The 21,120-nt window shown below is 48.7% G+C and overlaps 1 long non-coding RNA gene and 1 pseudogene across 2 annotated transcripts in view; one reads left to right on the forward strand and one right to left on the reverse strand.

Moving 5' to 3' along the window:
• LOC143269903 (H-2 class I histocompatibility antigen, Q10 alpha chain-like) overlaps positions 1 to 21,120 on the forward strand; it is a 175,075-nt pseudogene continuing 153,955 nt past the window's right edge. Inside the window, exons 1-7 of the transcript XR_013046697.1 lie at positions 1 to 72; positions 273 to 543; positions 768 to 1,043; positions 2,322 to 2,597; positions 2,724 to 2,872; positions 3,049 to 3,081; positions 3,231 to 3,278. The product of XR_013046697.1 is annotated as an H-2 class I histocompatibility antigen, Q10 alpha chain-like (transcript). The remainder of the gene's footprint in view (positions 73 to 272; positions 544 to 767; positions 1,044 to 2,321; positions 2,598 to 2,723; positions 2,873 to 3,048; positions 3,082 to 3,230; positions 3,279 to 21,120) is intronic.
• LOC143269911 (uncharacterized) overlaps positions 4,592 to 21,120 on the reverse strand; it is a 124,292-nt gene continuing 107,763 nt past the window's right edge. Inside the window, exons 3-5 of the long non-coding RNA XR_013046706.1 lie at positions 5,283 to 5,450; positions 4,984 to 5,151; positions 4,592 to 4,859 (exon numbers count right to left, since the gene is read on the reverse strand). This is a non-coding gene — a long non-coding RNA (uncharacterized LOC143269911). The remainder of the gene's footprint in view (positions 4,860 to 4,983; positions 5,152 to 5,282; positions 5,451 to 21,120) is intronic.

The raw sequence follows: 21,120 nt of genomic DNA on the forward strand, positions 1-21,120 counted from the left end.
TTGGGGCGATGTCTCCGCGCGCGCTGCTCCTGCTGCTGGCGGCCGCCCTGGCCCCGACCCGGACCCGCGCGGGTGAGTGCGGGGTCGGGAGGGAAACGAGTGCGGGGAGGGCGGGGGCGGCCCCGGGGAAGCCGCGTCCCCGCGTCACCCAGCCAGACCCTCCCGCCCTTCTCCACCGCGTCCCGAGCCCCGCGCCCTGCTCCCCACCCGGCCCGCGCACCCGTCCGGGGTCCCGGGAGGAGGGTCGGGGTCTCACCGCGCGCCGCCCCCAGGCTCGCACTCGCTGCGGTATTTCCACACCATCGAGTCCCGGCCCGGCCTCGGGGAGCCCCGGTTCATCTCTGTCGGCTACGTGGACGACACGCAGTTCGTGCGCTTCGACAGCGACGCGGAGACTCCGAGATATGAGCCGCGGGCGCCGTGGGTGGAGCGGGAGGGGCCGGAGTATTGGGAGGAGGAACACACGGAGAGCCCAGACCAGCGAGCAGACTTTCCGAGAGAACCTGAGGATCCTGCTGGGCTACTACAACCAGAGCGAGGGCGGTGAGTGACGCGGGTCGGAGGTCACGACCCCTCCACGTCCCTACGTCCGGGCCGGAGTCGCCCGGAGTCCCGGGTCCGAGGTTCGGGAGGAGAGTCGGGGACCGGGACCCGGTTTCCCTTTCGGTTTAGGGGAGTCCGCGGGTGGGCGGGACCGAGGGGCGGGGCTGATCGCGGTGAGCAGGGTTGACCTCGGGTGGGCGGGGCTGACCGCGGGGTCCCCACAGGTTCTCACACCATCCAGCGTATGTACGGCTGTGATGTGGGGTCGGACGGGCGCCTCCTCCGCGGGTACAGTCAGGACGCCTACGACGGCCGCGATTACATCGCCCTGAACGACGACCTGACGACGTGGACGGCGGCGGACACGGCCGCGCAGATCACCCGGCGCAAGTGGGAGCAGGGTGGTGAGGCAGAGAGACACAGGGCCTACCTGGAGGGCGAGTGCGTGGAGTGGCTGCGCAGATACCTGGAGATCGGGAAGGACGCGCTGCAGCGCACAGGTGCAGGGCCGCGGGCAGCCCCTCCCTCTGCCCTGGGCTGGGCTCAGTCCTGGGGAAGAAGAAACCCTCAGCTGGGGTCATGCCCCTGTCTCAGGGCAGACAGTGTCCCTGGGTCTCCTGATCCAGCATGGCAGGGACCGCACTGATCCCCAGGCTCAGCCTTCTCCCTGGACAGCTGCAAATCTGTCTCAGAGGAGGGAGAGGAGATCCCGAACTAACCACAGTGGCTCCTGCAGTCTGCAGTCGCTGTCAGCCATGGCCTCTCCAGGCCGGGGTCTCTGCCCACACCAGGGTCTGTGGAAACTGAGTCCTGTCATCTGAGTGTGTCAGCCTTCCACGCCAGACCGGAAGTCTCCTTTACCTGATGGGAGACATGGACGCCCCTACCCTAGGCTGGTTCCACAGTTTCTAGAACCTTCCAAAGAATACATTCTCCCAGATTCCTGTGGGTGAGATTGCATCCCTCACACTCCAAATACGTCTATTCCCAGAATGGCCACCTGAGCACTTATGGGGTGCCCTGGACAAATACTAAATTGTGGAGAGCTTTTTTTTTTTTTCTTCCTTACTTTTTTCTTTTTTTTTTAAGTTGTCATTTTGCTTTTAGTCAGTTTTTCCCCCCTCACTGGGGTGATACTGTTTCTCTCTCCCCCTCGTATCAGTCTCCACAGGAGCCAGGGGGAACTGCTAATCTGGATAATTAGACAAGTCAGTGTTTCCTTTACACTCGAAAGGTTCCTGTGACCTTAGACTGTTTTCTGCCATATGAACATCCAGAGCCTCCTCCTCCTCACTTGGCCCCAACAAGTCACAGTGTTGTCCCAGTGGATTAGGAATTGAACTTCCTCAGAGACAGGGTCTTCTGCAGCTCCAGGACAGGAGTGACAGGGATGATCCACACACCCCTGTGAGCACCGCTGTGTCCCAGGGAGTGCTGCCCTGGGCTCCACAGCACACTTCCAGGGCTCCTGGTGACAATACCTTGTGTCTTGTCCCCCAGAGGCAGGGCTTGGGGAGTCATTTTCTCTGGCTGAGTGTCAGAGGTTCACCACATTTCTGCTGTACACCTTGGTGATGGCTGTTCACTGGACAGACAGTTATGCTGGTCAGCGTAAATGTGCAGTTCTGTGATGAGGGGACCAGCTCTCCCTGAGGTCACTAGTGTGATGACAGAATTGTACAAACAGACACAGTTTAGTGTCATCATTGGTTTAAATTTGTCTTTGCAGATTTCAGTTTATCTTGTTAATTGAGGGATTTATTAATTCGTCCTCACAGATCCCCCAAAGACACATGTGACCCATCACCCCACACTGAAAGGAGACATCACCCTGAGGTGCTGGGCCCTGGGCTTCTACCCTGCTAATATCTCCATGACCTGGCAGAGGGATGGGGAGGAACAGACTCAGGACATGGAGCTGGTGGAGACCAGACCTTCTGGGGATGGAACCTTCCAGAAGTGGGCAGCTGTGGTGGTGCCTTCCGGGGAGGAGCAGAGATACACATGCCATGTGCACCATGAGGGTCTTCCTGAGCCCCTCACCCTGAGATGGGGTAAGGAGGGTGTGGGTGCAGAGCTGGGGTCAGGGGAAGCTGGAACCTTCTATAGACCCTGATCAGGGTCAAGGCTGAGACCTGGGGTCATGACCCACACCTTCCCCTCCTGTCCTTCCCTTCCAGAGCCTCCTCAGTCCACTGTCTCCATCATGGCAATCATTGCTGTTCTGGTTCTCACTGGAGCTGTGGCCATCATTAAAGCTGTCGTCATATCGGAGCTGTGATCACTGGAGCTGTGTTGGCTGTTGTGAAGATGAGGAGGAGAAACACAGGTAGGAAAGGGCAGGTCTGGTTCTCTCTCAGCCCCTTTTAGAAGTGTGCTCTGGCTCACTAATGGGAAACATTCACACCCCTCATTGCTCCTGTCTCTGACCTGGGTCTGCTGTCAGTTCTGGAAACTTCCTAGGGTCGGGTCTTCCCTGGTCTCTCACAGCTTTTCTCCTCACAGGCGGAAAGAGAGGGAACTATGCTCCCCCTTCAGGTAAGTGTGGGGAGCGGGATTGTCCCTGAGGCCCTTGGGGTGAAGTTTGACTATTTGGGGAGCTCTGCCAACCCATAATACCTCCTCCAGTGAAATCTTCTAAAGGCCATGTTTTCATCTTCCTATGACTATATATAATTTTACCCTAGGCAGGGACAGTGCCCAGAGCTCTGATGTGTCTCTCCCGGACTGTAAAGGTGACACTCTGGGGACTGATTTGGGGAGGGGTAAAGTGGACATGATTGGGTTGCATGGACTCCCAGAATTACCTCTGAGTGAGTGGTGGGTGTTGGGATGTTGTCTTCACAGTGATTGTTCATGACTCTTGTTTGTAGCGTGAAGACAGCTGCCTGTCCTGACAGAGTGACAGAGATGTGCTCAGGTCTCTCCTGTGACGTCCTGAGCCCCTCAGTTCACTCTCAGCAACAGTGTCTGATGTTCCCTGTGACCCTGTGGGCTCAATGTGAAGAACTGGGGAGCCCAGGCCCCCTGCACACCAGGACCCTGTCCCTGCACTGCCTGTGTTCCCTTCCACAGCCAACCTTCCTGGTCCAGCAGGCAGGAGGGGACATCTCCATCCTGTCACCTCCATGCTGCCCTGAGCTGCAACCCCTGACTCCCCACTGAAAATAAGAATCTGAATGTGAACTTGGTTGTTCACGTCCTTGATCTGACAGGTGGATTGGCGGGTAAATTAAATGATTGAAATACTTAGAGCTTGTGGAGGAAATAAATGGCAGCATGGAGAACCTTCCAGAATCTGTGTTCATTATGCTTTGTGTATCTGGTGGACAAGATGAGGCTGTGGGAGCTGAGTGTGAACATGACTGTGCCCAGGTGGAGTTCAGTCCATTGTTGGCTGTGACATGGTCACTCCTCAGCTCTGTCACCTCCTGGCTCTGTTCTCTTCATCACTTGAACCACATGCTGAGAGTCTGTGATCACAGGTACACTGGGATGACAGAGCCTTGTCCTGTCCCCAGGATTGTGAGCAGCCAGGGCTGCTGTGACAGGTCAGCCTGGGCTCTGACCTAGCCATGGCTCTTCACCCCGCCTTCTCTGTTTATTTCTTGTCTTTTTAGTTTGTATGGAGGACTAGGCCTGTTCTTGTTCCTGTGAGTGGTCTTTGCCTCCTTATCCCTTGGGGTCCCTGAGTGACAGCATTAAGAGGTGTTTGTCCATCCTTGTCCCATCAAGGCCCAACCAAGCCTCTACACTCAGGAGACTGTGGGTTGAGGAGATGAACTTCAGTCTTCTGGGCTCCTGCCTCCTTCCAGGCCCCTCCCTGAGGTTCTCTCCTTCCCCATCTTTCAGAATCTAACCCGGGTTGTAGGATGGGCAGAGAGGAGGGATCCACAGGGTCTCATCTCAGTCTGTCCTGTTGGATCTGTGTTCTGCCCAAGGTCCCCTCTCCCTCCGACTCTGGGAATCCTGGTGCTGCCCCCAGTGGTGACTCAGGGATTTTCAGGGTGAGTCTATTGTAGAACTAAGTTTATTTAAAAGGAAGGCTTGCCTTCTTGTGGGTGGGAGTCAGGGTTGGGAGGAGGAGGAGGCAGGGTGGGTGGGCAGAGGGAAAAGGGGGATCTTTGACTGGTGTTAAAATGAATGAAAAAAGTTTTTAATAATCAAAGAAAATAAAAGACATAATCCAGGGACTGAAGAGATGGCTGAGGGGTTGAGAGCACTTGCTGCTCCTGCAGAGGACCCGGGTTCAGATCCCAGCACCTGCACCATGGCTCACACTGTCCATAACTCCTGTTCCATGGCTTCCACTGCCCCTGTGGACACCAGATAGGCACATGGTACGAACACATACAGCCAAGAAAAATACTCATAGACATACAATTAATGAACCTCTTATAAAATAGATTGTGGGAACACCAGAGATGGAAATTACTTCACCCCTGCTGCAGGTTCTGGCCCTGTAGTTTTCTCTTCTAGGTTTGTGACCTCCAGTCAGGAGCTCCAGGAACCTTAGCTGAGATGTTTGAAGACCAAGAAGGTGACAATCTCTGTCATGATGCAGCCATCTTTGTCTTGTGAGGGATGGTGACTTCCAGTGCCTGGGACCTAGCAGACATTAATGCCCAATAAATGTTTGATGAATGAATAAAAAAATAAATAAGATTATGGATCAAAGACAGAAAGGTAGTTGGAGAGGGAGGGAGGATTTGCTGAGGGGAAGCTCAGGTGACTCTGACCTCAGTATGATGGGACCTGGTGAAGGGTTCACAACACGCCCCCACGGTCGGGCGTGTTTGCATATGCCAGGCAGACACTTCCGCCTAGCCAGTTCCAGGTCAAGATAGCCATTTTTGGGTCAAGGCGTCTCGCGCGACCAGGATCCGTGACGTTTCATGGCGTGACATCTGAGGAAAGATTTGAAGATCCTATAAAATCAGTCTTGGACTTCTTCCTGTCTAATTTGTATCCCCTTCATCTCCTTCAGTTGTCTGATTTCTCTAGTTGGAACTTCCAGTCCAAAGTGAACAGGTATGGACAGAGTAGACAGCCCTGTCTTGTTCCTGATTTTAGTGGAATTGCTTTGAGTTTCTCTCCATTTAATTTGATGTTGGCTGTAGGTTTACTGTGAATTGCTTTGATTATGTTTAGGTATGTTTTTTGTATCCCTGATCGCTCCAAGATTTTTATCATGAAGGGGTGTTGGATTTTGTCAAAGGCTTTTTTTTAGCATCTAAAGAGATGATCATATGTTTTTTTTTCTTACAGCTTGTTTATATGCAAGTATTTTGTTGAGTATTTTTGCATCTATGTTCATAAGGGAAAATGATCAGTAATTCACTTTCTGTGTTGAATATTTGTGTGGTTTGGTTATCAGTGTGGCTGTGGTCCTATAAAATGTATTTTGCTTGTACCTTCTGTTTCTATTTTGTGGAATAATTTGAGGAGTATTGGAAGCAATTCTTTTTAATATCTGGTAGAATTCTGGGCTAAAAATGTCTGACCCTGGACCTTTTTTTGTTGGTAGACTTTTAAAGACTGCTTCTATTTCCTTAGGGATTCTAGGTCTATTTAAGTTGTCTATCTGATCTTGATTTAACTTTGGCAAGTGGTATTTATCAAGAAAATTGCTATTTCATTTGGATTTTACATATTTGGGGAGTACAGATATTTAAAGTATGACATAATGCTGTGGAATAATCCTTTTCTACACTATGAGTATGTATTACTTTCATTGGTTAATAGAAAGCTGACAGCCCAGTAACTGGGCAGGAAGTCAGATGGGAAAGCCAAACTAAAAATGCTGGAAAGAGGAAGAGCAGAGTCAGGAGTCACCAGCCAGACACAGAGGAAGCAAGATGAGAACGCCATACTGAGAAAAGGTACCAAGCCACAAGGCTAAATGGATAAGAATTATGGGTTAATTTAAATGTAAGAGCTAGTTAGTAATAAGCCTGAGCTACTGGCCTAGCATTTATAATTTATATTAACCCTCTGAGTCAATTAATTGGGAAACTGCTGCTGGGTATTTGGGAGTTGGTGGCAGGACAGAAACTTCTGTCTACAACCTAATGATTCTTGAATTTCCTTGGTGTCTGTTGTTATATACCCTTTTCATTTCTGATTTTACTAATTTGGATATTCTCTCTGTGACTTCTACTTAACTTGGATAAAGGTTTGTCTACCTTGTTGACCTTCTCAAAAAACCAACTCTTTGTTTCATTGATTCTTTGTGTTGTTCTGTTTGTTTCTATTTTATAGATATCAGCCCTCAGTTTGATTATTTCTTGTGAACTACTCTTCTTGTGTGTGCTTGCTTTTTATGTTCTAGAACTTTCATGTGTGCTGTTAAGTTGCTAGTATGAGATCTCTCCAATTATTCTATGTAGGCACTTAGTGCTATGAACATTCCTCTTAGCACCACTTTCATTGTGTCCCATAAGTTTGAGTATGTTGTACACTAATTATCATTGAATTCTAGAAAGTCTTTCATTTCATTTCTTTCTTTATTCCTGTCTTAACCCAGTAGTCATCCATTAGAGAGCTGTTCAGTTTCCATGAGTTTGTAGACTTTCTGTATTTTCTGTTGTTGAAATCCAGCTTTAACCAGTGGAGGTCTATTCATTTAGAGAGGATTATTTCAATTTTCTTGTATCTGTTGAGACTTACTTTGTGTCATGGTATGTGATCAATTTTGGAGAAAGTTCCATGAGGTGCTGAGAAGAAGGTGTATTCTTTTGTGTTTGGATAGAATATTTTGTAGATATCTGCTAGGTCCATTTGGTTTATAATGTCTGTTAGCTCCAGTACTTCTCTGTTTAGTGTTTGTCTGGTTGACCTGTCCACTGGTGAGAGTGGGGTCTACTGAAGTCTCCACTATCAATGTGTGAGGGTCAATGTATGGTTTATGCTTTAGTAATGTTTCTTTTATAAACGTGGGTGCCCCTGTGTTCAGGGCATAGATGTTATGAATTGAAACATCATCTTGGTGGATTTTTCCTTTGATGAATATGAAGTGTTCTTCCCTATCTTTTTTGATTAATTTTGGATGAAATCTATTTGTTAGGTATCGAAGTGGCTACACCAGCTTGCTTCTTGAATCCATTTTCTTGGAATCTGTTTTTCCAAATGTTTACTCTGAGGTAATGCCTATCTTTAGTGTTAAAGTGTGTTTCTTGTATGCAGCAGAAGGATGGATCCTGTTTTTGCATCCATTCTGTTAGTCTGTGTCTTTTTATTGGAGAATTGAATCGGTTTATATTGAGAGATGTCAATGACCAATGATTGCTAATTCCTGTTATTTTCTTGTTGTTGTTGTTGGTGGTGGTGGTGGTGGTGGTGTGTGTGTATGTTTCCTGTCTTTGGTTTTGCTACTGTGAAATCATTTATTTCCGGTGTTTTTGTGGGTGTAATTGACCCGCATGTGTTGGAGTTTTCCTTCTAGCACCTTCTATAGGGCTGAAATTGTAGATAGATACTGTTTAAAACTGAGTTTGCTGGGCTGGAGAGATGGCTCAGAGGTTAAGAGCACTGCTTGCTCTTCCAAAGGTCCTGAGTTCTAATTCCCAGCAACCACATGGTGGCTCACAACCATCTGTAATGAGATCTGGTGCCCTCTTCTGGCCTGCAGTCATATAAGCAGGCAAAACACTGTATACATAATGAATAAATAAATCTTTAAAAAAAATTGACTTTGTCAAAAAATATCTTTTTTTTCCCTTGGGCCATTATAATTGAAAGTTTTGCTGGGTATAGTAGTCTGGGCTGGCATCTGTGGTCTCTTAGAGTCTGCAGCACATCTGTCCAGGCCCTTCTGGATTTTAGAGTTTCCACTGAAAGGCAGAGGTAATCCAAATAGGTCTGCATTTATGTTACTTGTTCTTTTTCCCTTAAGCTTTTGATACTCTTTCTTTGTTCTGTATGTTTGGTGTTTTGATTATTATGTGGCCGTGGTACTTCCTTCTGATCCAATCTGTTTGTATCTTTGTAGACTTCTCCTTCTTTGGTCAGGAAAACTTTCTATTATTTTGTTGGAAATATTTTCTGGGCCTTTGAACTGGGTTTTTTCCTCATTTCTATTCCTATTATCCTTAGGTTTGGTCTTTCATAGTGTTCCAGATTTCCTGGATATTTTGGGTTGAATGTTTTGTTTTAGATTGAACGTTTTCTTTGACCGACGTGTCTATCTATTCTACTGTATCTTCAATGCCTGAGATTCTCTCCTCCATTCCTTGCATTCTGTTGGTGAAGCATCTGTAGTCCCTGTTACTTACCCAGATTTTCCATCTCCAGAACTCTCTCAGTTGGTGTTTTCTTTATTGCTTCCGTTTCCATTTTCAGATCTTGAACACTTTTATTTGCTTCCTTCAACTGTTTGTTTGTTTTTCCTTGGTTTTCCTTACTTTCATTAAGGGATTTACTCATTTCCTCTATTTTTTTTTATTCCTTCAATTTCTTTAAGAAAGGAAGAAGTTGCCGGGCAGCAGTGGCGCACGCCTTTAATCCCAGCACCCAGGAGGCAGAGCCAGACAGATCTCTGTAAGTTCGAGGCCATCTTGGTTTACAGAGCGAGATTCAGGACAGGCACCAAAACTACACAGAGGAACCCTGTCTCGAAATACAACAACAAAAGAAAGAAAGAAAGAAAGAAAGAAAGAAAGAAAGAAAGAAAGAAAGAAAGAAAGAAAGAAAGAAAGAAAAGAAAAGAAAAGAAAAAGAAAGGAAGGAAGGAAGAAATCAAAGTATCTTTATTTGCATATGATATCATGGTATACATAAGAGAATCCCAAACATTCTACCAGGGAACTCCTACAGCTGATAAACACCTTCAGTGATATGGCTGGATACAAGATTACTCAAAAAATATCAGTAGGCCTCCTAAATACAAATGATAAACACACTGAGAAAGAAATCAAGGAAACAATGTCCTTCACAATAGCCACCAACAATATAAATATCTTGGGGTAACTAAACCAGGCAAGTGAAAGACTTGTATGGCAAAACTTCAAGTCTCTGAAGAAAGAAATTAAAGAAGATATCAGAAGATGGAAAGATCTCCCATCCTCATGTATCTGTAGGATTAACATAGTAAAAATAGCCATCTTACCAAAAGCAATCCACAGATTCAACACCATCCCCATCAAATTTTTTTATGGTCCTTGAAAGGAAAAGGCTCAACTTCATATGGAAAAGCAACAAACCCAGGATAGCTAAATCAATCCTGAATAATAAAAGAACTTCAGGGGGTTTCACAATCCCTGATTTCAAGCTCCACTACAGAGCTTTAGTGCATGGTATTGGCATAAAAACGGACATGTTGATCAATGGAATTGAATCAAAGACCCAGACATACAGCCACACACCTATGGACACCTGATTTTTGAGAAAGAAGCCAAAAAATTACACAACAGATAAAAGAAATCATCTTCAACATTTGTTGCTGGTCTAGCTGGATGTCTGCATGTGGTAGAATGCAAATAGATATGTACGTATTACCCAGCACAAAACCAAGTCCAAGGAGTTCAAAGACCTCAAATCCTGATACACTGAACCTGACAGAAGAGAAAGTAGGGAAAAGCCTTGAACACATCAATACAGGAGATAACATCCTAAAGAAAACACTGATAGCCAAATCACAATCCAATTAAAAAATGGTGTACAGATCTAAACAGAGAATTCTCAACAAAAGAATTTCAAATGGACAAGAAGCATTTAAAGAAATGTTCAACAACATTGGCACAGGAGACAGCTTCCTGAACAGAACACCAATAGCAGAGGCACTAAGATCAACAATTAATAAATGGGACCTCCTGAAACTGAAAAGTTTTGTTTGTTTGTTTGTTTTTCGAAACAGGGTTTCTCTGTGTACCTTTGCGCCTTTCCTGGAACTCACTTGGTAGCCCAGGCTGGCCTTGAACTCACAGAGATCCGCCTGGCTCTGCCTCCTGAGTGCTGGGATTAAAGGCGTGCGCCACCACCGCCCGGCTGAAAAGTTTTTCTAAGGCAAAGGACACTGTCAATACAACAAAACAGCAGCCTACTGATTGGGAAATATCCTCACCAACCCCACATTCCACAGAGGACTGATTTTCAAACTAAATCAAGAACTTAAGAAACTAGATATCAACTAACCAAATAAAAATCCAATTAAAAATGGAGTACATCATCGTCCTTCACCATCAGGAAATACAAATCAAAACGACTCTGAGATTCCATCTTACACCTGTCAGGATGGCTATGATCAAAAACACAAGTGACAGCTCATGCTGGAGAAGAGTGTAAATTCCATTGCTGGCGGGAGTGTAAACTTGTGAAGCCACTTTGGAAGTCAGTGTGGTGGTTTTTCAGAAAACTGGCAAACAATCTATCACAATACCCAGCTATACCACTCTTAGGCAATTATCCAAGGAACACACAATCATCCTACAAGGACACTTGCTCAACTGTGTTCATAGCAGCTTTATTTGTAACAGCCAGAACCTGGAAACAAACTAGATGTCCCTCAACTGTGAATGTATAAAGAAAATGTGGTATATTTACAAGAAGACCAGGAAATTTGAAGGCAAATGGATGGAACTAGAAAAATCATCCTGAGTGAGGTAACCAGACCATGAAAGACAAAGATGACATGGACTCACTCGTAAGTGGATATTAGCTGTAAAATGAAGGATAACTAGGCTACAATCCACAGACTCAAAGAGACTAAGTAACAAAGAGGGTTCATGGGGGACACCTGGATCCCCCTAGGAAAGGGAAATAGAGATTTCGTGAGTGGACTAGGGGCAGGTAGGGCGGGGAACTTGAGGGATCAGGTTGGGGGACAGGGTGGGGAGAGTACTGAAAGAGACTACTAGAAAGGGGGGACATTTCAGGGTCAGGTAAAAAGCCTGGTGCAAGGGAATCTCCCAGGAATCCAAAGAATGACCCCAGCAAGACTCCTATCAATAGCGATACATAACCTGAACTGGCTGTCTTGTGACCAGATTGGTGCCTAGCCCAATTGTCATTAGAGAGGCTCCATCCACCAGCTGATGGAAATGGATGCAGACCCACAGCCAAACATTAGGTGGAGTTTGGAGACTCCTACAGAAGAGGAGGAGAAAGAATTATAGGAGCCTGGGGGTCAAGGACACCCAAGAAAACTCACAGAATCAATGAACCTAGGCTCATAGGGGTTCACAGAGACTGAATGACAACCAGGGAGCCTGCATGGGACTGACCTAGGCACTCTGCTTACATGTGATAGTTGTGTAGCTTGGTCTTCTTGTGGGACTCCTAACAGTGGGAGCAGGGGCTGTTTTCACCTCTTTTACTGACTTTTGGGATGCTACTCCCCATACTGGGTCACCTTGCCCAGACTCAATATGTGGGGAGGGGCTTAGTCTTTCTGTGACTTGATATGTGATGTTTTGTTGATACCAATGGGAGACATGTGCTTACCTAAACAGAAATGGAGGAGGAGTGTATTGGGGATGGGAACACAGGGGTGGGGGAGGGATGGGAGGAGAGGAGGAGGGGAAACTGCAGCTGGGATGTAAAATAAAATAAATTTTATATAAAAAGAAGAAATATTCAACATCCTTAGCCATGAAGGAAATGGGAGAGGATGGGGGACTTGGAGGGGGAACACTCTGGTTGGCATTTATTGTATGAAAGAAGAATAAATAAAAGATAATAATTTGATGGGTGGTGGTGGCACACGCCTTTAATTCCAGCACTCGGGAGGCAGAGCCAGGTGGACCTCTGTGAGTTAGAGGCTAGCCGGGTCTACAGAGTGAGATCCCGGACAGGTACCAAAACTATACAGAGAAACCCTGTCTTGAAAAACCAATAATAATAATAATTATAATTATAATAATTTATTAAACGTTTTCTTTATTTTAAATACCAACCACAGTTTCCCCTCCCTCCTCTCCTCCCATTCCCTACCACCATCCACTCCTCCTCTGTTCCATCCAGCAAGACGCAGGCCTCCCATGGGAGTCAACGAAGCATGACACGTCAGGTTGAGGCAGGACCAAGCTCCTCCCCATGCATCAAGGATGGGTGAGGTGACCCAGCATGGGTAATGGATTCCCAAAAGCCAGCTCAAGTGCCAGGGACAGGTACTGATCTCACAGCTAGGAGCCCCACAAACAGACCAAGGTACACAACTATCACACACATGCAGAGGGCCTAGGTCAGTCCCATGCAGTCCCCTTAGCTGTCAGGCCAGAGTCCATGAGCTCAGGTCAGCTGTCTCTGTGGGTTCCCCTGTCATGACCTTGACCTTGATGGCTCCTACAATCCCTCCTCCCTCTCTTCAATAGGACTCATGGAACTCGGCCCAGTGCTTGGCTATGGATCTCTGCATCTGCTTCCTTCAGTTCCTGAATGAAGGCTCTCTGGTGGAAAAAGAAGAAGAATAAGAACAAGAGTAAGAGTAAAAAGAAGCAGGAGGAAGAGGAGGAGAAGGAGAAAAGGAGAAAGAGAAGGAGAAGGAGGAGGAAGAGGAGGAGAAGGAGAAAAGGAGAAAGAGAAGGAGAAGGAGGAGGAAGAGGAGGAGAAGGAGAAAAGGAGAAAGAGAAGGAGAAGGAGGAGGAGAAGGAGAAGGAAAGAAGGAGAAGAAGAAATCATTCTCAAGGCTACTGAACCAGGTTCCTTCCAGGCTGTGGATCATGCCATCAGATGCTCTGAGGCAGGAGCATGGCTGTGTGATCTGAGTATAAGGAAGCAGAGGCCTGGAGCAGATCACAGTCTGTATACCATGAGGACTGGAATGCTGGAAATGTCCAACTGTTTCATAGCAGTTTTTTCTGAGTTGAAACATTCCCTCTTGGAGGGACAGGGAGGCCCATGACACTCGGGAGGTGACAAAAGGTCACATTTCTCAGAGAACAGCAAGTTGGAAGAGGGTCTTGAGAGATGGCTCCTTGGGGAAGAGCACTGTCTGCTCCTCCAGAGCACAGGGTTTGACTCCCAGCACCCACATGACTGCTCACTGTTGTCTGTGACTCCAGTTCCAGGAATTCAAGCTCTTCCCTTACCTCAGCGGGCACTGCACACACATGGTGCACGGACATACATATATAATAAATACTCATACATGTAAAGTAAAATAATTTTATATAAAGAAACTGACAACTCTCTAGAATTCCTCCCCAGCAGTATGGAAAGGAGTAACATGCTCTGGGGGAGCCAATGACCATCCAGCTGTGGAGGGAATTCCCTGACCTTCCAGCTGCCTGGAAGCTGTGCAGAGGACTGCAGGGAGGAAGTTCATGAGTCACTTCCTGCATTGGGGTGGGCTTTGAGTGATGCCATGAACTGTGAGTTATTCCTGGTCCTGTGAGTAACACCTCCCCCACACTCCTCTTGGTGACCCCAGTAAAACCTCCCTGGTTCACCAAGCTGGACATTGATGCAATGGTTACCTTGTCAGCCCTGAGTTCTCTATCTGAGGTGAATGGACATGTGTGTGTGTTACCAGGGAAAGTCTGTCACACAACACAGACCTGTCCTCACAGTGTGACAGGGAGTTAGAGCAGTTGAGCAGAAGGGGACAGAGGCACAACTTCTCTCCTGACAGGATCTGCTGGAGGGAACTCTAGCAGGGGAGGAGCCAGGCAGGCAGTGGGTCCTGGGGAAGCAGAGTCCTGCTCTGCTGCTCACTGCACTCTCCTCCCCTGTGAGATGGGGGATGGGAAGTCAGGCATCCTGGGTCCACTCTGCAGGTGACATCACAGCTCTTCCCCCTGGACTAACTCTGGGTGTGAGAGGGAGGGGTGGAGCAGCAGGCAGAGCTGCAGACTGTCCTGAAGGAAGACAGAGTCGCCATGGGTGAAGGAGAAGAAGACTGTCAGGGATACAGGAGGAGGGTCGTGGAGGCCTCAGTAGGTGACGCTGGGCTGAGATGTCCACTAGATGCAGGGTGGGTGGGTTCTCAGGCAGAGGGACAAAGGTGGAGACTCTGAGGACATAGTTTGTGCTGGAGAAGACAGAGGGAGGTGACATCATAGTCACAGTCTTTGAGAACTGATGAGGAACTGAGGGAGTGATGGGTACAGGAGAGAATGGGGTGAGTGTAACTGTGAGAGGCATTTGATAGTTTAATGAATTATTTTCTTTTTGAGACAGGGTCTCACTATTTAGCACAGGCTGGACTGGAACTTACTATGTAGACAAGGCTGGCCTCAAACTCACAGGGATCTGTGTCTGCCTCTGTCTCCTGAGTGCTGAGATTAAAGGTGTGTACCACCATGCCTGGATCATATTGTTTAATTATATGCATATATGAGCCTGTGTGGGTGTGTGTCTGAGAATGCATCACCCTTGCAGGCTAGAACATGGCATTACAGACTGTTGGAGTCACCTGACTGCAGACACTGAATACATACTCTCAAGCAAAGTGGCCTCTCTGGTCATCAGGGTTTTATTTTGTTTCTTCTTTAAAACAAACTATTTTTGTGTGTAGTGTGGGGGCAGGGTACACGCGTGCTGTGGCACATGTATGGAGGTCAGAGGACAACTTGGTAGTTGGTTCTCTCCTTCCCACATGTGGGTCCCAGGATGACACTCAGGGGGTCAGGTGTGTGCAGCAAGTGCATTACCTCAAACAGTCACAAGAGGGCAGCAGAGGGCAGCAATGGCTCTGGCCCTGACCAGAGTTCTCCCAGGGACTCCCTGAAGGAATCCTCCCACAGGTTCCCCTAGGATAGATGTCACCTCAGAACAGGGCCCTCAGAAGGTCCAAGGAGCATCCAAGTGCATTTGACAGAGAGAAAGGACAGCTATGGAGGGCCAGACGAGTTTCTGACTTGTACACAGTTGGCTCCTCCTGCCCTCGGTGAGGCCTTTTTAGTTAAAGCACAAACCAGTGACCAGACCCAGTCATGGCCAGGCACAGTGGTGCAGGCCTTAATCCCAGGACTCAGGAGGCAGAGGAAGGTGGATCTTTCTGAGTTCAAGGCCAGCCTGGTCTACAAAGTACAGGGGTGGGGTCTGGGTAGAAAGATAGAGAGAAACAGAGTTACCACACCAAGTTCTCCCCATCCAGGAATTGTGGCTTCCACAGAAGGACCTTCTGCAGGTCTGGGAAGCTGGCTCTGACCAGATCTTGACCAGCAGTGCCCTCCACCCAGCCTGGCACTGAAGAGGGAGCTGCCATGTTCACTCTGTTGTGGGTTCCCTTAGGGAAGCCACTGACTGAGGAAACAGCACTTTGTTCCTGTCACAGAGCAAGTCGGGCCTCAGTCCTGTGTTAACCTGCCCCACAGTTTACTCTTGGAAGCTGGCAACACTGTTCCCTGTGATGCTCAGAGGGTGATAACGGACAGAAGAAAAGGGAACTCAACACTTTCAGAGGTGAAGGGCGCTGGAGAGGCCACTCCAGCTTCCCCCATTTTGTTTTCTTTCCACAGAGTCTCACAGGGCAGCCCTGACTGGCCTGTGTCATCCAAACACACAGCTCTGGCATCAAAGGGAATAACACATTGTTTATTGTAGAGCCATGTTGTGGGGTATTTTGATCGCACTCTGACATTTCTGAGACCACCCAATAAAGTTATACCTTGAATCAGGGTGAAACCAGGGACTACTTGACAAGAACTGGCCATAGAGAAGCCAGCAAATTGGATAGAAAAGACTTACAGGAAGGAAAGGGCAGGGACTGGAGTTTGAGCTTCTCTAGGGTCTGGGAAGAGGGAAGAGTCCTAGTTGCTACTCAGCCTCTCTGAACTAGCAGGTTTTCACCCCAGCCTTTGATTCCTGAGTCTTATTGATAAATAGAACAATAGAGGTTTAATTTAAACCTACATATCGGAAACCTAGCCCCATCAGGCCGTGTCCTGAATGGCCAGGAGGGAACTGACTGAGGGGCTGAGGGGTCGCAGACAATAATTAAAATATCAGTAGATTCATGTGCAGCCACTAAGCCAATAGAAAAACATCAGAGCCATGTTTGAGTGACCATGGATTTAGGTCACCCCAAACTCCATGTTCCAACATGGAGGCAGTTGCATGAAGTTTTCCTAGTAGCAGAACAAAGAAAGTCACAGATCAAGATACTGTTCAAACACAATGGCAGAAATATGAGAGGTGGTTACAGCAAGAGGAAGAATTCCCTCCTACAGGCCTCAGATGCTATTTGGTGACAGTCTTAGTTTTGGGACTAGTATAAGTCAGTGGCCACTAAGTTAATAGATTTCAAAAGTTTTTATCTATTAGTCATTGGGTGTTAGTTTCCACTCAGAGGTGGGCAAGAAATGGCTCTTCAGGAGTCTGAGGCTAGTCCAAGATAAGATAATTAGCCTCTGGACCTGCATCATCCCAACCTCTCCACATCACTGCAGGTCTAACCAATCAGGCTTTGCAGACACAGCTTCTTTGCAGAAATTGTTGTTGACACCTGGAACTCTGTGTAGATCAGGCTGGCCTCAGACTCACAGAGATGCACCTGTCTCTGCCTCCCAAATGCTGGGATTCAAGGCCATCATGAAAAACCCAATCTGATTGTAGTAGGTAGCCATTCCAGCTTTGACCTGGAAATAGACCCCCTTTGAGGCTTTGGTAACTGTCACGCCTAGAAGGTGGAGCTGGAAAGGACCCCTGAAGACCCAAGATCCAGATGGGGGAGCTCTCTTGGTTCCTGGACCATGAATGCTGGAAGTAGACCGAGCAGAGTTCCTCAGAGAACACCTCTGGACTGTGCTACACCTTTCCCAGACCCTGTAACCTATCCCTTCACTTGTGAGTTACCCCACAAAATCAACCTCCCTGCTGACCCTGCTGAGTTCCACATGGCAGCTGACCCTCCCTCTTCTCCTGTGAATCCTGATTGTCACCCATGACTTGTGGGTCCCACTCCCATAGGGCAGACCTCCTGAGACTCTGGGTGTCCATGCTCAGGGGTGACCCCTCCAGAGCCCAGTCAGAGAGACATTTTACAACAGAGGCTGAAGCCAAGCATGGGAGATGGACAGTTCCCTCCAAGGCCACACTGCGGGTCCCGTTCCCTGCTGGGGACTCTGGAGAAGGCAGAGCTGATGAGATGCATGGTGACCCCAGATTCTCTCTAAGGAGGCAGTCAACTGCCTCGGTCTTCTCCCCTCTGCGGCCTGCAGAACGCCTCAGTGACCCACCCAGCCCCTCTTCCAGTGTGTCCTCACTCTAATTCTTGACCCCACAGGACAGGCAGGAGGCCTCCCAGTGCCCCCCCCCTGTGCTTCTGAAGAAAGGTATGAATGTCTGTGAGGACAGCTGAGGGCTCTCCCTGAAGGACAGTCTGCAGGGAGGGGGCCAGGACCCTGGCCCAGCAGCCTCTGCTCTGGCTGAGCCTCACCTCCTAGGTCCAGATGCCTCAGGTTCTTACCCTGGACCTGAGAATCTTCAGCTGCTGGTTTTCATAGATGTGATGCAAACCCTCTCAGAGCTCACAAGGATCCCACTGAGCAGGGGAGGATTGCTTAGCTGGATTCCAGGGATTGGGAGGTCACCTGCTCTGCACTGGAAACTTGTCCAAGAGCGGAAGTATTTCTGGAGTCTTCTACACAGCTGTCCCTGCACAGAGCCACAGTGGGGCTTGCTTCCAGTGACATCTCCACCCCAGTCATTGGTGACTCTCACAGCCAGGGTCTGAGGCGAGGACAAGAGCACCATCCAGCTGTGGGTCCCAGGTCACAGGAGAGGAAGGGCTTCCAGGCATACAGAAATCCCAGAAGCCTCTGGTGTAGTTGTCCTCTGTGACCTCCCAGCCCCAGGTCTCCACAGGGAATGAGAGACCGCCCCCAGACAGCAGTGACCTCTGCATCCCAGGCATCCTTTCTCCCATGGTTCTTCCTGCTCATGTGAAACAGCGCAGTCCAGAGCCCACCCTCTGTGTCCACTTCCTGTCCACTGTGCCTGCGAGGGCAGGGGTCACCTGCGAATGAGCCCCTCACACCCCCTTCCTTACCCAGTCCCATCTAGATGTAATGAGAAGACCCGGTCCTGATATCCACCCCCTTCCAGAGGAAGCTGTGCCCTCTCTCTCCTGCACTCACCTCCTCTGCGCTCACCTCCTCTGCACTCACGTCCTCTGTGCTCATCTCATCTGTTCTCACCTCCTCTCTGCTCACCTCCTCTGTGCTCACCTGCTCTGTGCTCACCTCCTCTCTGCTCACCTCCTCTGTGCTCACCTCCTCTCTGTTCACCTCCTCTGTTCTCACCTCCTCTCTGCCCTGAACTTCTCTATGCTCACCTCCTTTGTGCTCACCTGCTCTGCCCTCACCTCCTCTCTGCTCACCTCCTCTGTGCTCACCTCCTCTGTGCTCCTGCAGGACATGGCCACTGGACAGGGTCGTTCTCAGTTCCTTCTCACCCTGTGCCAACTCCTGTGTCTGTTTCCAGGGTCTCAGTTGCCAGCCCTGTTCCTGCCACACTCCACTGGACTCCTCCCTGCCTTTCTCAGGGTCAGGTACAGGAAGACTTGCCCTAAAGTCCTAAATAGCCTTGGTGAAAAACTGCACCATTGCAGCCTGGGACCTCACTGTGAGCTTGTAAAGAAGATGGTGAGATCCTGGGGAAGAGGAAAGCATGAAGGACACTTCCTGACTCACAGTTTCTGTTGCTGTGAAGAGACCCCATGACTGGGGTCTAAAACTTGTATAAAAGAAAACATTTAATTAGGGCTGGCTCACATTGAGAGGTCCATTATCATCAGAGTGGGAAGCACAGTGGAATGAAGGCAGACATGGTGTTGGAAGGAGCTGAGAGTTTCACATCTGGATCCCCAGGCAGCAGGAAGAGAGTGATACACTGGGCATGGCTTGAGCCTCTGAGACCTCAAAGCCCGCCCCCAGTGACACGCTCCCTCCAATAAGGTCACACCTACTCCAACAAGGACATGCCTCCCAATAGTGCCACTCCTGTGGGCCTATGGGGGCCGTGTTTATTCAACCCCCACACTTCCCCAGCAAATGACCACACAGGAGCTCAGCACAAAGTCCTATTGTTCTCAACTTCCTGTGGATGCACAACACACAAGGGGATGAAGGACATGAAGGCGAGTTCCAACACAGGAAGGTAAGAAGGAGGGAGGAAGGAGAGGGACTGAGAAACAGAGGGTCAGTGTGGAGAAGGGCTGGTGACGGGTGACAGGGCGGGCACAGGCTCCCTGAGGGTTCAGACGGGGTGTGCAGGGGAGAAGCTGCCTTGAGGGGGATGGGAGGGGAAGAAGGCCAAAGCAGATGGAGGGGCCACAGGAAGGGTCCCGGTGGGAGGACCCACGGCCAAAGGTGGTGGGAGCACTGGTAGGGCAGGAGTAGGGAGGACAGAGCTGCTGTTGTGCAGTCATCCTGGACTGTGGGAGGGAGATCTGGGGAAAAGACACAGAGGAGACATGAGGTGCTGAGGCTGCACCACACATGTGAAGAGTGAGGCTGAACCCCAGAGGAAAGTATCTCTGTGGGGTGGGCACAAAGTGCATCCACTCGGACATATTGAATCCTAGGTGTGGACGATGCTCCTGCTTGGTACCCTGGGGACAGGCAGGTGGCAGTGTTCCCCAATGGTCAGTGTCTTTTCAACACTCAGTGCTGGGAGAACTGGACATCCACATGCAGACACATGAGGTTGGTCCCCTCCCTTAGGCCATCTCCAAAAAGCACAGTGCTGTATGAAGCTCAGTGACAGAATGTCTTCTAAGTCGTGCAGAGCCCTGGGGTTCTACCATGGCACAGCCCTGAACCTGAGTCCTGAACCTAACCTGAAAGCCCACACCAAAATCTTAGAACAAAGTGTGATGGTGATAAATTTCATGCAGGAATTGATAACATTCTCACAGATGTGACTCAAAACTCTCTCTCTCTCTCTCTCTCTCTCTCTCTCTCTCTCTCTCTCTCTCTCTCTCTCTCTCACACACACACACACACACACACACACACACACACACACACACACACACACACGTACTCTGGGCTAAAAACTGAAACACTGTGAAGCAAAGGACAGCCATAAAAATGTCACCCTGAGAGTGGCCGAAAATCTCCTGTCTGCTCAGAGATGAACACAGAGGACATACATAAAGATGAAGAGACACCAAAGGCAGGACATGTTAGGAAAGCACCTGTCATCCCAGTGCTCAGGAGGCTGAGGCAGGAGCATCACAGCCCAACCAGACTGACTTCATAACAAAATTCTGCATCAGGAAACGCCTCCCCTTCCTAGGCTGGAGTTGTGGGTCGGCATTACAGTGCTGACCTACTGTGTGTAGGGCCCTGGACTCGATCCCTCATCCAGAATAAACAAATACAAGATAATTCTGAAACCCAGAAGCAACAAAAAGTCCATCCCTTGTCTTTAGAAGACAGACAATGGCTAGTGAGCAAGAGAGACCCGATATCAGCCAGTTACAGACATGCCAGCAAGTGCAGTGAGATCCCACTTCACAACCATGAGTGCCTGGAAAACCAAACAGGCAGCCAGGCACTGTGACCGACACCCACAATCCCAGCGCTGGAAGGTGAGGCAGGAGGATTGCCAAGTGTTCAAGGTCAACTTGGACAACAGATGAGACTCCAGGTCCATAGCAACAGTGTCATCAACATCCAGAGGTGGAGACAA

Source organism: Peromyscus maniculatus, chromosome 21 (assembly GCF_049852395.1).
Source record: "Peromyscus maniculatus bairdii isolate BWxNUB_F1_BW_parent chromosome 21, HU_Pman_BW_mat_3.1, whole genome shotgun sequence".
Taxonomy (NCBI): domain Eukaryota; kingdom Metazoa; phylum Chordata; class Mammalia; order Rodentia; family Cricetidae; genus Peromyscus; species Peromyscus maniculatus.